General features: G+C 42.2%; 1 protein-coding gene across 2 annotated transcripts in view; it reads right to left on the reverse strand.

Moving 5' to 3' along the window:
* Positions 1 to 13,240, reverse strand: part of LOC306706494 (guanine nucleotide-binding protein G(olf) subunit alpha) — a gene marked incomplete at its 5' end in the record, with an annotated part of 44,846 nt that overhangs the window by 8,814 nt on the left and 22,792 nt on the right. The gene's annotated exons all lie outside the window — the stretch shown is intronic.

A 13,240-nucleotide genomic window follows, 5' to 3' on the forward strand; every position in this document is an offset into this window, starting at 1 on the left:
ACAAATTTGCCTCAGAGGGCTTTACAATCTGTACACATGCGTCATCCTCTGTCCCGGGACCCTCACATTGGTACAGGAAAAACTACATAAAACAATTCAATGTCCCTATAATCTCCCTTTAGGAAATGAATCACATTAGTCTCCATGAATACTGATTTCTAAACCAAACATACAGGGAACCAGAGCTCATCTCACAAAGAAACACAAGACCACCTTCACCAACCCCAACACAATCGTATCTATTCATTTCAACCTCTCTCTTCAACTGCAATTGTCAAATCTGATCCCATGCCACAACTGTTCATTCATTAAACCTCTTGTGCTGCGTACGCTCAAACTGTCCTTTGGATGTTCATGTGAGCGGCACTGGATGCTGCTAAAGGCGGCCGCCATGTCTGACTGCCTGTCGAGGCTTGGTAGGCCGGTGTTTAGGCAGCTGGTTGCCACAAGAGGGCAGGGCTGCTCAGTCTGGGCTATTTTGGTCTGTCTCTAGCCAGAGTGATTACATAAGGCGGTTATTGTGGAGGTTAGACAGTTTGCTGTTGCCGTCTCTTCACTACTGAGAGAGAATGTGCAGCAGCGGCAGCAGCGGCGGCAGCAGCGGCAGCAGCAGCAGCAGCAGCAGCAGCAGCAGCTGGGCCTCTCTGCAGCACAGCAGGCTCAGGACACCGAGGCCCCTGGATGATCTGGATCACACAATCAAAGGGACTCCAACAATGCTGGTCGAAGGGCCACTATGTACAGGACTGTCTCAGAAAATTAGAATATTGTGATAATCCCCATACGTGTGATTTAGTTTACTGAACCAAGCTGAGTGTTTTTCAAGGCTCAGGAAACCCTTGCAGGTGTTTCGAGTTAATTAGACGATTCAAGTGATTAGTTGAATACCCTACTAGTATACTTTTTCATGATATTCTAATATTTAGAGATAGGATATTTGAGTTTTCTTAAGCTGTAAGCCATAATCAGCAATATTAAAAGAATAAAAGGCTTGCAATATTTCAGTTGATTTGTAATGAATCCAGAATGCATGACATTTTTGTTTTTTTAATTGCATTACACAAAATAAAGAACTTTATCACAATATTCTAATTTTCTGAGACAGTCCTGTATATATATTTTTTTTTCTAACCTATTTTTGTTTAACCTTTATTTAGCCAGGATAATCCCATTGAGATTTTGAATCTCTTTTCAAAAGGGGTCCCGAGATGGCAGCATAAAAGTTTCACCACAAAGAAATAGACAAAGAACTTAAGAACAAAACAGCAAAGAGTTCAAAACTAAAATAACCATTAAAAAAAAACTCAATCGAGATTTTTCATTCAGTGCTCAAATGATCCTTCATCCTGTTTTTAAAATCTTGCACACTTATAAAATGATCTAGTTTTAAGTGTCTATAGCTCACACCAAGATGAAGGTCCAAAAACACATCGTTTCTTCACATGATCGGAGGTTGCAGCTAGTGAGAAAAGGTCATAGATAAGATAAGTGGAATATGGCCTTAAACAGGTAAATGTATCTAGATCTATGTTACTACACTGCTGTGGGAAAAGCACAACACAGGTATTTAAGGTACATTATGATACATAATGCCTCTCCTTCTGTTACCTGAACTGACTTTTAATACAGGACCAGCAGCAGGCCACACTGGAGCTCCAAATTAGCCAGGGCCCAAAGCAAAAATGTTGACAATTGTTATATTGTTTTGGTCATTTGTTTTTTGTATTTTTAAAAACAAAATTCCAAAGGTTTGATGGTTCCAGCATCTCAAATGAGATTTGAACCGGTATACCGCCCAGCACTAGTACAAATTAATACAAATACACAGCAGAGGAAATAAAGGTGTGTCAGGTATATGTGGAGCTTAAAGCTGAAGTGAATCCAGTATGTAGGACACAGACGTGGACCAAACAGCACCGTCTCATCACACTTAATATTTTACTCAAACCGTCTGTAGCTTCAGGATGTCACTAGAAAAGTCAACATGGCGACAAGAAACCTGACGCACATACGATCAGTAAGTCAGGTGGTTTTGTATGGTTTCAGCCGGGGGTTGGCCGTCAGTTCTTTTCTCAATTCAACCCCTAAAAGTAGCACGCCTAACACACAGCGGAGAACGAATGCTCTATTATGAACCATGAGATAACAGAGACAACGCTCACATGCTCCGACAACACTGTTTTCATCACACCGACGTTATTTCTGCCTCACACGGTCCACACAAAAGCAGAAGTAAGGCTATTTCTGAAGGAGCACTAGACTTTCTCACACAGAGTACATGCGTCTACTGTTCCACAAGACAGAAAGAAAGGCAGCATTGAACATGCATCTCCACGAGGAAATGTTATGCAAAAATATGTATTTCTTGTTTTTGTTGGCTTGTTGATTTAGTATTCGCAATCTCACAAAAATGACAAATGCACACTGCACGTTACCACGGAGTAAAGTGTCATCTAAAAATTCTGTATTTATTATTTTAGTGCACGTAACATTATGTACTTATTAACCAGATCACGTGTGTGTGTGTGTGTGTGTGTGTGTGTGTGTGTGTACCAAGTCAGTCTCCCCAGGCTGACCAGAGGTCTGATCCCGTAAGAAAAACTCCCACAATTCTCCACACCTGTCTTTAACTTACAAAGGGACCTTTGGACACTTGTTACTTTATTTCTATACGACCTTTAACACCGAAACCTGAAGCATAAACACACCCTGATGACCAGTAGTTATGCAATTGCTTTATGATTTGCGATATTAGAGGGAATGATTATTTTTACACTATTATCCTCATTTTCAATGAAAAAAGGTATTACAATTATTTTTTAAGTTTTGCGGGGATTTGTACAAAACAAAGAAGTTTTCTTAAGATTGCAGAATATAATGTGTTTTCTATATCTCATGCTCGATCACAGTAGTTACCAAACAATTTTTGTTTGTGACTATTTTTAACACAAAGCAAGCAATATCTCCTTGTGACCTCTCGTCACAGTTGCTCATTGACAAATTGTCAGAAGTTCAATCTAAGTTTGATTTTCCCCTCTCAGATTGATTGATGTGAATAATTTTTAAGAGGTCTGAAGGGGTACAACTTCACATAAACAATATGTATGAGAATGGAGTTGTTCCTTATTTCTCACTCGGCAATAATTTCAGTAAGCACCCAGTTTAACATGATTTCTACTGACTTTAGAGGGCAGTAATAACTAAATACAGCTGGTGATCCCCCCTCCCCCCCATTCATTGTTTTCTCGATTCATTATTTAACCTATAAAATGTCACAAGATAGTGACACATGTCCACTACATTTCCTAAAATCCAAGCTTGCGTCATCAATTTGCTCATTATGGCCGGATTAAACCTACAGATATTCAGTTTGTCATCACATAAAACACAGAGAAGCAAATTCTCACAACTGAGAAGCTGGAACTAGGACCAAGAAAGAAAAGTACACACATCATGTTGAAATAGTAACACAAATCTGGAGTCACACTCGGCAACATGCAGAGATGTACGTCGGCATCGTTCAAGAACCACATTTAGCAAAAATTAATTATATCTACATTTCAATTTGTGCTTCCCTGGAATCAAGGCGAACACATCCAGCAAACCCATTAACACTGCACCGCATTTGAAAAGACACAATATAGAGTTGAGTATCACTGACACTCGTCTCCCCTGAGCAGACACCGACACCGACACCGACTCACACGAAAAAACATCAACAAAACCTCCAAAAACGTCCCGCTTTCGCCCCATCGCTGCAACAATGTGGGAGTATTTTTAGTCAGCCTTCCTTGCAGAAACCTTGCTAGGTTATAATTACTGAGCGCTTTGTGACTGCCATGTGACAGAAGTACTATTGGTAGAGCACTGGAGAGCCAAATATAGTCCTCGTACCCAGGAAGAAAGAAAAGAAAAAAAAGAGAACGAGGGTCCTGGATTCAGGGGGGAAAAAACAAGAGCAAAGATAACTCTGATTACCGAGTGGTGGTCCAGATAAAGCCTTATCAAAAGGTTTGGGTGCAGCTTTCAGAGGCTACGGATGTTCTGGTCGAGCGCTACAAATAGACGAGCTGGGTTTCAGGTCCAGTGAAATCTGCGGTTTGGTTTGGTTTCTTCAATTTCCTCCCAGAACGGCTCTCTGCTGGCATCAAGGATCGTTATGTGATGTGGTCATTTTGTCAAATTTGTGGATTTGAGGGAGAACAGGCCACCAGTATTTGTCTGTGCACAATACATTTATTATGGTTTATCATTTGTTAGGAATTTGTCGCTTTGCTTTTTCCACTTCAACATCTGTTCCAAACTATCGAACCACTTTAATCCAGCTGTTACTTCACATTTATCTTTTACTAGTCCACGCCAGTTTGTGCTTAATTGGCAGGTTAGAATAAAAAAGGGAAACTACTGTCTGGACTATGAAAGTCTCTCTCTGTCTGCACAGCGGGGTTGTCTCTGTATTTAGCCAAAATAGACTGTACTCGTCCTGCAGGCCAGTCTGTGTTGCCATGTATAGTCTTTGTTGAGGACAGTATCACTTGACTTGGCCTGGTCTTTCTGTGGCGTTGGGACTCATCTTTCCATAAAACACAGACAGAGGCATGAATATACACACCTCCGGGGGCCTCAGGCCTCGGCCCCCACGTGGTCCGGGGTCACATGTTGCTGCCCATTGAGCAGAAAAGGGGGGCAGAGGGAAGATGGTGGTGGTACAGCAGCGGGGAGCATTAAAAACGCTTCACACAGGGACATGGGTCACCCAGCTCCACGGGGGCCTTCTCCCGGAACCACAACACTGATACAAGCTCTCGTACCATTAGGTCGCTTTCATAGAGCCAAAACAAACAAATAAACAAACAGGCCGAAACACAAATAAAGCTACAACCAGAATAAAGTAGCCAACTGGAAAAGAAGTGAACTAATCAGTAACAACACATGTCCCAAAAAAAAACAAAAAAAAAACCTAGAGCCAGTTTGTGGATAAAATGAGGGTGAAAAGTTACAACAATGCTGAAATAAAGACTGGAAAAAGTCCCCTTCAACAGACCGGCAACCTTCACACCAACCAACAGCTCCCAGCCTCATGTGCTCATTTGATAATTGGGTTGACTTTTTACAAATAGTGGACCATCTTTAATTAGCAGTGCAGAGGATCCGATCAATAGTTTCCATATTTTGAGCGGCTCAGGCCAGCGCTCGGGCCAGCATAATGGACTTTCACTTTGGTCTCCATCCGACTGGTGACAGTGCTTTAAAACTCACTGCTGGACATGGCAGCAGCCCCACCACGCTCTATTTAAATGTTTTTGTTAATGCCCAAACATATCTTTCACTACAGCCCATTTTTTATTTTTTATTGTACCATGACCTAAAGAGAACAATCCATGACATTCATTTAGAATAAATAGGAAAGCAACCAGAGTACGAGCAGCGATTACAAACATCGCTGAATGAAAATACAGAAGAGCACCACCTTAAGGATGTCAAAGTTCCTGACGGTAACTTTACGCTAAACGGCATCACCGTAGCGACCACACTGTTTGACAAACAAATTACCTCCGGGAAGTGCAAAAGCAGAACCATGACAGGAACAACAATGACTGCTCATTATTAAAGAGGACACTAAATAAACAGGTTTAAAACGGAACAGGAACAACATTTCAATCATCAACTGATCTACGGCTTTAACTAACAAGTACTTTCAATATCGATAAACGGGCGATTCATTTTTAACACTTGGTCTGTCTATTCAAATGTCTATTCAATCAATGAATCAATTAAAAAAAAAGAAAAATGTAAGCAATGCTTTGATCATTCCTAAAATGATTTAGAACTGTAATCTAATATGAATTCACTTGAGAACTTTTCCTTCATGCTTCAACACACACACACACACACACACACACACACACACACACACACACGAAGGTGAAGCTGTGCAGGATCCTGGTCACCTGGTGGAAAGATCTGAGCCCCGGGTTCAACTCATCCATCCAAACAGGAACACTGTGCAGTTTGGGAGATGGATCTGAAACTAGACGAATCCATCAACGGCTCAGTGGGTACTTCCTAAATATAGGAGCGAGAACGGAGACACTCCTGAAAGTCAAACCAAATCTTGTGTAAACAAAAAGCGCCTGCTTTATCTCAAGGCCGCCCGATTCGCCTTCCAGAGCCGCATCAGGTCATGGTTTTGAAAGGTGTTGTATAAAAATGAGAAATACATTGTAATGCCCTTTTGTCTCTGCTCAACGTCCACGTGGACCATTACATTACTCCCTGCTTCAAATAGACTCGGCCTCAGTGGGAACACGGGGGGGAAAGGTCCGGTCTGAACTGTGTCCCGAGTGGAGCTCCCAGCTACAGTTCTCACAGGGAAATTGACTGATGGGTTTCTAGAAATAATGTTGAGGCCCAACATCGATACGCTATCTGTCAGCTACTGAATTAGTCTGTGCCAAAAATAGAAAACAAAATAAAAATAGACTAATCAGCGAATATCGAGTAGGTTTCAATTCTCTCGCCTGTAAACAACCGCGGCCTCCATGTCACATTAGTTGTTCCGCTTGGAAGTCAACCGGTGACCCAGTGAAAATGAGCTTTTCCTCTTTTCCCCTAATCAAAAGTCAATAACCATTAATATCAGACAGGGGAGTCTACCGGATCGGTGCAGATTGCATAAGCCTGAACTGAGCCGTGCTGACTGGCGATTAGAAACTAACCAAATCCACACACACAAGGAATTAATACCTCCATTATAAAAAATTAAATAAAAAATAGCTAATTTATCTATTTTTCAAATTTTATTCTGAGGTTTTAAACATGCACTTTCTGAGCCAGAACTCGAGTTGTCGAGGCCTGTGTGCTGTTTGTGTAGTTCACAAACTGGCCTCCGGGTGGCATCCTGCTGCTCACCGCCTCTCTTCCACACTGACCCTGCCTGCTTTTAGCAGCTGGGTTCCCATGGCAACCCCAGTCGGTCCATACCGCTCCTCTCTCTCTCTCCCCGTCTCTCTTCCTAAGCCAGGCCGTACTTGTATCCTTCCATTCCCAGACTCTCCCATACATCAACACAAAGCAGAACCGTCCTCTGTGCTAGCTTTCTACATGGTATGTGTGTGTGTGTGTGTGTGTCTTTGGTGGGAGGGCACAGCAAATTTAGGCTTATGAAGACAGATTATTTTAGAGTGCCACCGTCTCAAGCACACAACCAAAAATAAGTCACATCTTCAGTCAGGGGGAGGAATGTAACATCTGGTCTTCTGTAGTACGTAAAGAGACATAAAGTCTGCGGCAACACGGTGACATGACGCGGCGTCAGTGGTGATAAATTAGACGAGCGGGGTTAAATGAGTTGAGAGCTGAACCGTGGGGATTGATAAGGATGTTACAAGTCACGGAGCAGTCGATGAGAGTCCCATGACACGGGCCCGGTTACGGTAAAGCCCGTTGGATTCTTTATGGTCAAGTGGTAACTGTGAACTGTGGTGGTGATGTGACAGCTTTGTAACAGCCTCCATGGAGAAAGCAACACATCCACCCCACATGTTGGTGATTAATGGGATACTTGTACAGAGTGAGGAGGGTACAGTGTCATTACTTCGCCAACGAACAGGTGAGAAAAGTAGTGTCAGACAACCCAACACGGGTAATCTTGGTCAACTTGCTACTTAGTCAAATGTATCCCCATTTAACTAAATAAAATCCACTTTCATTCCACTACTACACAACTCTAAAATGTGCTAAAGATAATGTCAAACACTCCGACATTTTCCAATTTAGTTGTGAGTGATGTTCCCTTCAACTAAAAATCAAGTCATCTCTACTTTCTGAATATAATGGGCTAGAAGTGGCACGCCAAACTTTGTCTAGAGAAGCAGGTAGTGTGGGTTTCTAATTGTGCTTTCCGCTGAATGCACAATTAGCATCTTTCAAGTCAAAAACACGAGAGATGTATGTGTTTGAATACACCCTGTGACAAGACATATGTATCTATGTGCTGCTGGTTTATATGTTTTAATGTCAACAATTGCTAGTTTTCAGTAAAGAATTAAAAAACAAAAAATTAAAAAGCACACGGTTTCCATTATTGATCAATCTGTAAATTTCTTACTTATGAGGTCTATTAAATGTTTAGGACATAGTGACAAATACCCTTATCGTGTCTGACAAACGGGACATTTTTACTTGAGAAATAACTAAAATGATTTGTTGGTTCCCGTAATAGTTGCAGATTCATTTTCTGTTGATGGACTAATCTGTTTATTTTAGGTCCAGCAGACATAGCAAGACAAATTGGCAAGTACCACAAAGGAACATGTAAGTACATTACACCTTTGTTTAACCTGTAGCAGCTGAAAAAACACAATAGGTGGGGAATGGAATTACATTTCTAAATAAATATTGTTCCAGAGTACAGTATCACTCTGAAGAACCACAACCGCAAGAGGAACCGGACGTTCCCCTGACATAACGTATTGTTTTGTCAGGACACTTTAAGATGGGCTCATTATCTATCTGGTCAGTACAGACAAGCTGCAGAATCTCAGGTTAAGAATGCCCACAACAATAAATCATCCAACCAAACTGCCCAACCACGGCTTGTTCTAGAGCCAAATGTTTACTTAAGTTAGCCTCCGAGCTACCACCATCAGCCCGGCCCGATGACACAGCCAACAGCTAGAACCGTCTTGGCAAACAAACCGCTGTGACAGAAAAATATAAAAGGTTTCTATAAATAGCTCTGTGCCCCCCTTTGACCACATTCCACCGGAGGTGAAAGTTGAAGCTTGTTTGACTAACAGCCAAGGTGGAGGGAGACCTTTTGCCTGGGTGTGGCTGGACACGGCTAGCTGCTAGCCTCACTGCTAGCCAGGCCTGCAGGCTACATAACCTTAGCTACAGCACACAACCAGGCAGAGCGGGCGCTGAGGGTTTGAAAAGCTCCCCCATGTGATAGAAATATATGCTAATGTCAATGCTAAACACACATTGTCATGTGGTTTTTGGTGGATTGTGCACGGCTCCAAGTATGCTGCTGCTGCTGCTGCTGCTCACTGTGATAGGCCGACTCGGCAGCAACAGGGAGAGAGTGTAGAGCTGGGAGCCCCTGTCATGATTAGACAGCAAAATGTCTCCTTGCGTGTCAAACCCTGCTTTGATCAATTCAGCCCCCCAACTCCACTCGGTCTCTAGCAGTGGCAGAAATGGTTGAGCTGTGTGTGTGTGTGTGTGTGTGTGTGTGTGTGTGTGTGTGTGTGTGTTGTGTTGTGTGTGTGTGTGTGGAGTGGGGGGGAGACAGAGCCAGCAGGAAAGCATATGGGTGCATTCATACAATGGCAATGATTTGTTTTATGTCAGGGCATTAGGAGGAGAGCAGGTATGGCCAGGCGGTGCGTAGTCGCTCACACACACACAAAACCAACACAGAGGCGTTTTGTGTCTCACCTTCTGCTACTGACCTTCCCTTTGTTTACAGCGCATTGCCGGGATACTCCCTTTGATTCGGCTGCGCACACGTGACCCTCCGCCAGTTTCTGCTCTGCAGTGCTGCTGCTAAAAATAGCCTCAGCTTGCCCTGGCTCCACAGCTAGTTTACATAAGCTCTAAGGGGGGTGGGGGGGGGGGGTGGAAGGGGAGGGGAGGGAGCGACAGAGGGGGGAGAGAGAGGAGGGGGAGCCACAGTGTAGAGAGAGAGAGAGAGAGAGAGAGAGAGAGAGAGAGAGAGAGAGAGAGAGAGAGAGAGAGAGAGAGAGAGAGAAAGAGAGAGCGAGGAGGAAGAGAAGGGGGGGTCTATGGACGACCATTCCACAATCTCTGAGCAGGGAACCTGCAGCGCCACTGCTGTCCTCCAGCAGTCTGTGCCTTTACACTCCTGGTCAACAGCAGGGTGGGTGTGTGTGTGAGTGTGTGTGTGTGTGTAAGAGAGAGAAAGGTATGTGTTTGTGTGTGTGTACTGTACGTGTGTGTGTGTGTGTGTGTGTGTGTGTGTAGTCGGCACACAGCAACAGACTCGCAGATATCCGCCATTCACCAGCCTCGCGCTGTGTCTCTGTCTGTCCTTTAAAATGGACGCACATTTTAACCCAAAAATAAAATTCTATTTATAGACACAATTCCCCTTCTTTAAGTGGAACATAAATTCCCATTTCTCTCTGCGGCGCTGTTCATATTAAACATTCAGAGAGACAAAACTAACAATTAACAAGAGCCTACGAACAATCTAAACATGACACAATTCTGCTAAGTTGATATGTAAAGTGAGATACTCAACAGGGGAAAAAAAAGGCAATTGTGTTGACTCATTGGAGCTTTTCGTGTATCGATTTAGATTTCAAATATATACGATTCAAATGGTTTATTGTATTTTGAATGGAGCAGTGCCTGCTTTCAAATGTGATCCAACTAATTTCTAAGCTAAATACAGGCTGTCGGAGCCTCTGTTCTCTAGAAACTAAATAAAAACACGCTGGCCGTGGAGCTAATCTTGTGACATGTAGCATGCTATGCTGGGCAGCTTTAGGCTCTCTCAACTATTTCAAAATGCCCAGGCAGGCTGAAAGCCTTCTAAAATAAAAAAAAATACATCTACAACTTCAAACGACATCCACGGCCACTTTAAAACACTTACCTTATGGACAGAAAGAGCAATTAACAATTAAAGTTACACTAAATCTCAGGCCCCACTGATACACTTGAATATGTTCAATGTTGGATTTACACACACATTTTAAGGGAAAGCTTCATATAGGAAACAACATGTGTTCTGCAACATCCTCTCTGCTGTTGCTTTTCTGGCCTCAAGAGAGGACTGAATAGATGGACTGAGAGAGCGAGAGGGAAAATGGGAGAGAGAGAGAGCGAGAGAGAGGGAAAGTGGGAGAGAGAAAGACAGACAGACATTGAGAGAGAGACAGAGAGAGAGAGCAAGGGGGAAAGTGGGAGACAGAGAGAGAGACAGAGAGAGAGACAGACAGACAGAGAGTCCCACAGGGGGCTCTAACAACCTTAAGGACGGTGGTTTGTGTAGATGGAGTCCCACTGAGCTTCCAGTAGATTGGATTCTACAGTTCAGCTCTAAACCACTCCTCCCTTTTCCTCAGAAGTCATGCACACAAACACACTCACAGATATATTCAAACACACACTTCCATAGTGCCCTCTTTGATTATTCCTCAGTCAGCTGACAGCAGTGTCATCTGATTTTAGCAAGCGACACAAAGGTTTTTGTTATTCTGGACTAAGCCGTTTTATCATTCTTTTCATCAACATTTTTTGTATGATTGGTGTAGTTATAATAATGTGCTGTAGTAAACTTGGTAACAGGCAACAACAAAAAATGACTAAACTGAACTGAAAAAATTTAGGCTGCATTTTAATTTTGATCTTTGTAGCGCTGTTTGACTTTTTGGAGCAAGTTGTCTGAGCTGTGACATCATCCATGTTTGTTTTAATACCAAAACTGTTGATATTTAATCCAAAACCACAAATTCAATTGAATTGTTTTTCTCTAACACACTCTCCACCTCAACTTTTTTTAGATGCAAAAATTCAAACTGTGACATCAGATTTCATCCTCAAACCATGCAAGCATTAAACAATACAGTGCATGAAGTTTAACGCAAGATCAAATCTGTTAAAAATAAACTGATCACCAATCTGAAACAAGTAATTACATAGAAATCAGACATGTTAGAAGAGCCCAAACCCGGTCACTATAACCTCATCTGTTGGTATTATTCTGTGAAACATCAAAGCAGCTAAAACATGAAGGAATGAAGCAACTTATTGGTGACAAGAAAAGGCAGCAGTGACATGCAGCCTGTGTATAAATATCTCTCTCTCGGGCTTTTCTGTGAACAGAAGAGGCTCCTTATTGAGGAGATCCACTGTTTGCAAAGCGTAGCCCCTCTGTTTCTGTAGGCCCTTCAGGGGCCGGAGCTGGCTGACAATGCCGGCCATTCTTAGCACTTTACTGCCCCAGATGACTGTGTCAGTGGCCCCCCGGCTGGTGACAGAGTCCCGTGACCAGCACTACACCCCAACGCCAACTCCAACGGCAGCCAAGAACCAGACCCAGCCTTGGATATCCACAGTCCCATCTCCGGGACCCCTGGAGACCTGTACAAGTCTCAGCCATACTTCTCCATCCTGGACCAACTGCACCACATAACACCCAGACTTATGATGATCCTTGTCTAGTGTAACACTTGTGATGCATTAAGTGTTATGAGTTCCTATTTACATTTTCTTTTTTTCAACTTTAAGAGCAGCAGATGACAGATTTGGAAATACGGGTTTAATTTATTTAATAAAAACATTGTGTAAGACTATTATTTTTCAGATAATTGACCTTCTGTATTACAGAGCTGCAACAATTAGTTGATTAATCGATTATTCAATAAACAGAAAAGTAATTGTCAATTGTTTTGATAATTAATTAATTGTTTTAGTCCTTTTTTTAAGCATTAACTCCAAGCACTGGTTCTGAACTGAATTCCAGCTTCTGCACTATGAAGAGATGATAATATTCTCTGTTTATTACTATAAAAATAATACCTTTAGGTTTTGTCCTGTTGGTCGGGCAAAAAAAAAAAAGGCTTAAAGATGTGGCCTTGAGAAAGAGTTTATACACTAAAAGATAAATCCATTGATTGAGAAAACAATCAACAGATTCATCGATAATGATAATAGCCATTAGATGCAGCTCCCCCCCCCCTATTCTATTTAATCCTCGATAGGACCAATGGCTGAAGCGAGAACAATCTGATATCTGTCTCAGTATGAAGGCGAGTCAGGGCCAAGTCTCTCTTCCCTGTATGTTTAGAACCCATGTGTGCATTTACTGCTGTGTTTGGTGTGATAACCACAAACTCTAGATGGGATCGTGGGGATTAATGACTGCAGAAGGATGATGATTTGGATAAAAGTATGTGTTTTACAGTAAGGCTGCAGCCAGTACTTATTTCTATAATCAGTTAATCTGCCACTTATTTTGATGATTAATTGATGAACAGTCTCGTCTATTAAATACCATTAAATAGTAAATACTAAAGCCCAAGGTGACATCTTCAAATAGTTCGTTTTGTCTGACCAGCGGTCCAAAACCTAAAGAATTTTCGTGTACCATCACATAGGACATTGAAAAGGATCAAATCTTAAAGACTTACAATGAGAAGCAGTAGTAAGAAGTTGCAGATTATTTTTTTGTCGATCGACTAATTAGTTGAATAATTGTTTCACC

The sequence above is a fragment of the Pholis gunnellus genome (assembly GCF_910591455.1).
Source record: "Pholis gunnellus genome assembly, chromosome: 14".
In the NCBI taxonomy this organism is placed as follows: Eukaryota; Metazoa; Chordata; class Actinopteri; order Perciformes; family Pholidae; genus Pholis; species Pholis gunnellus.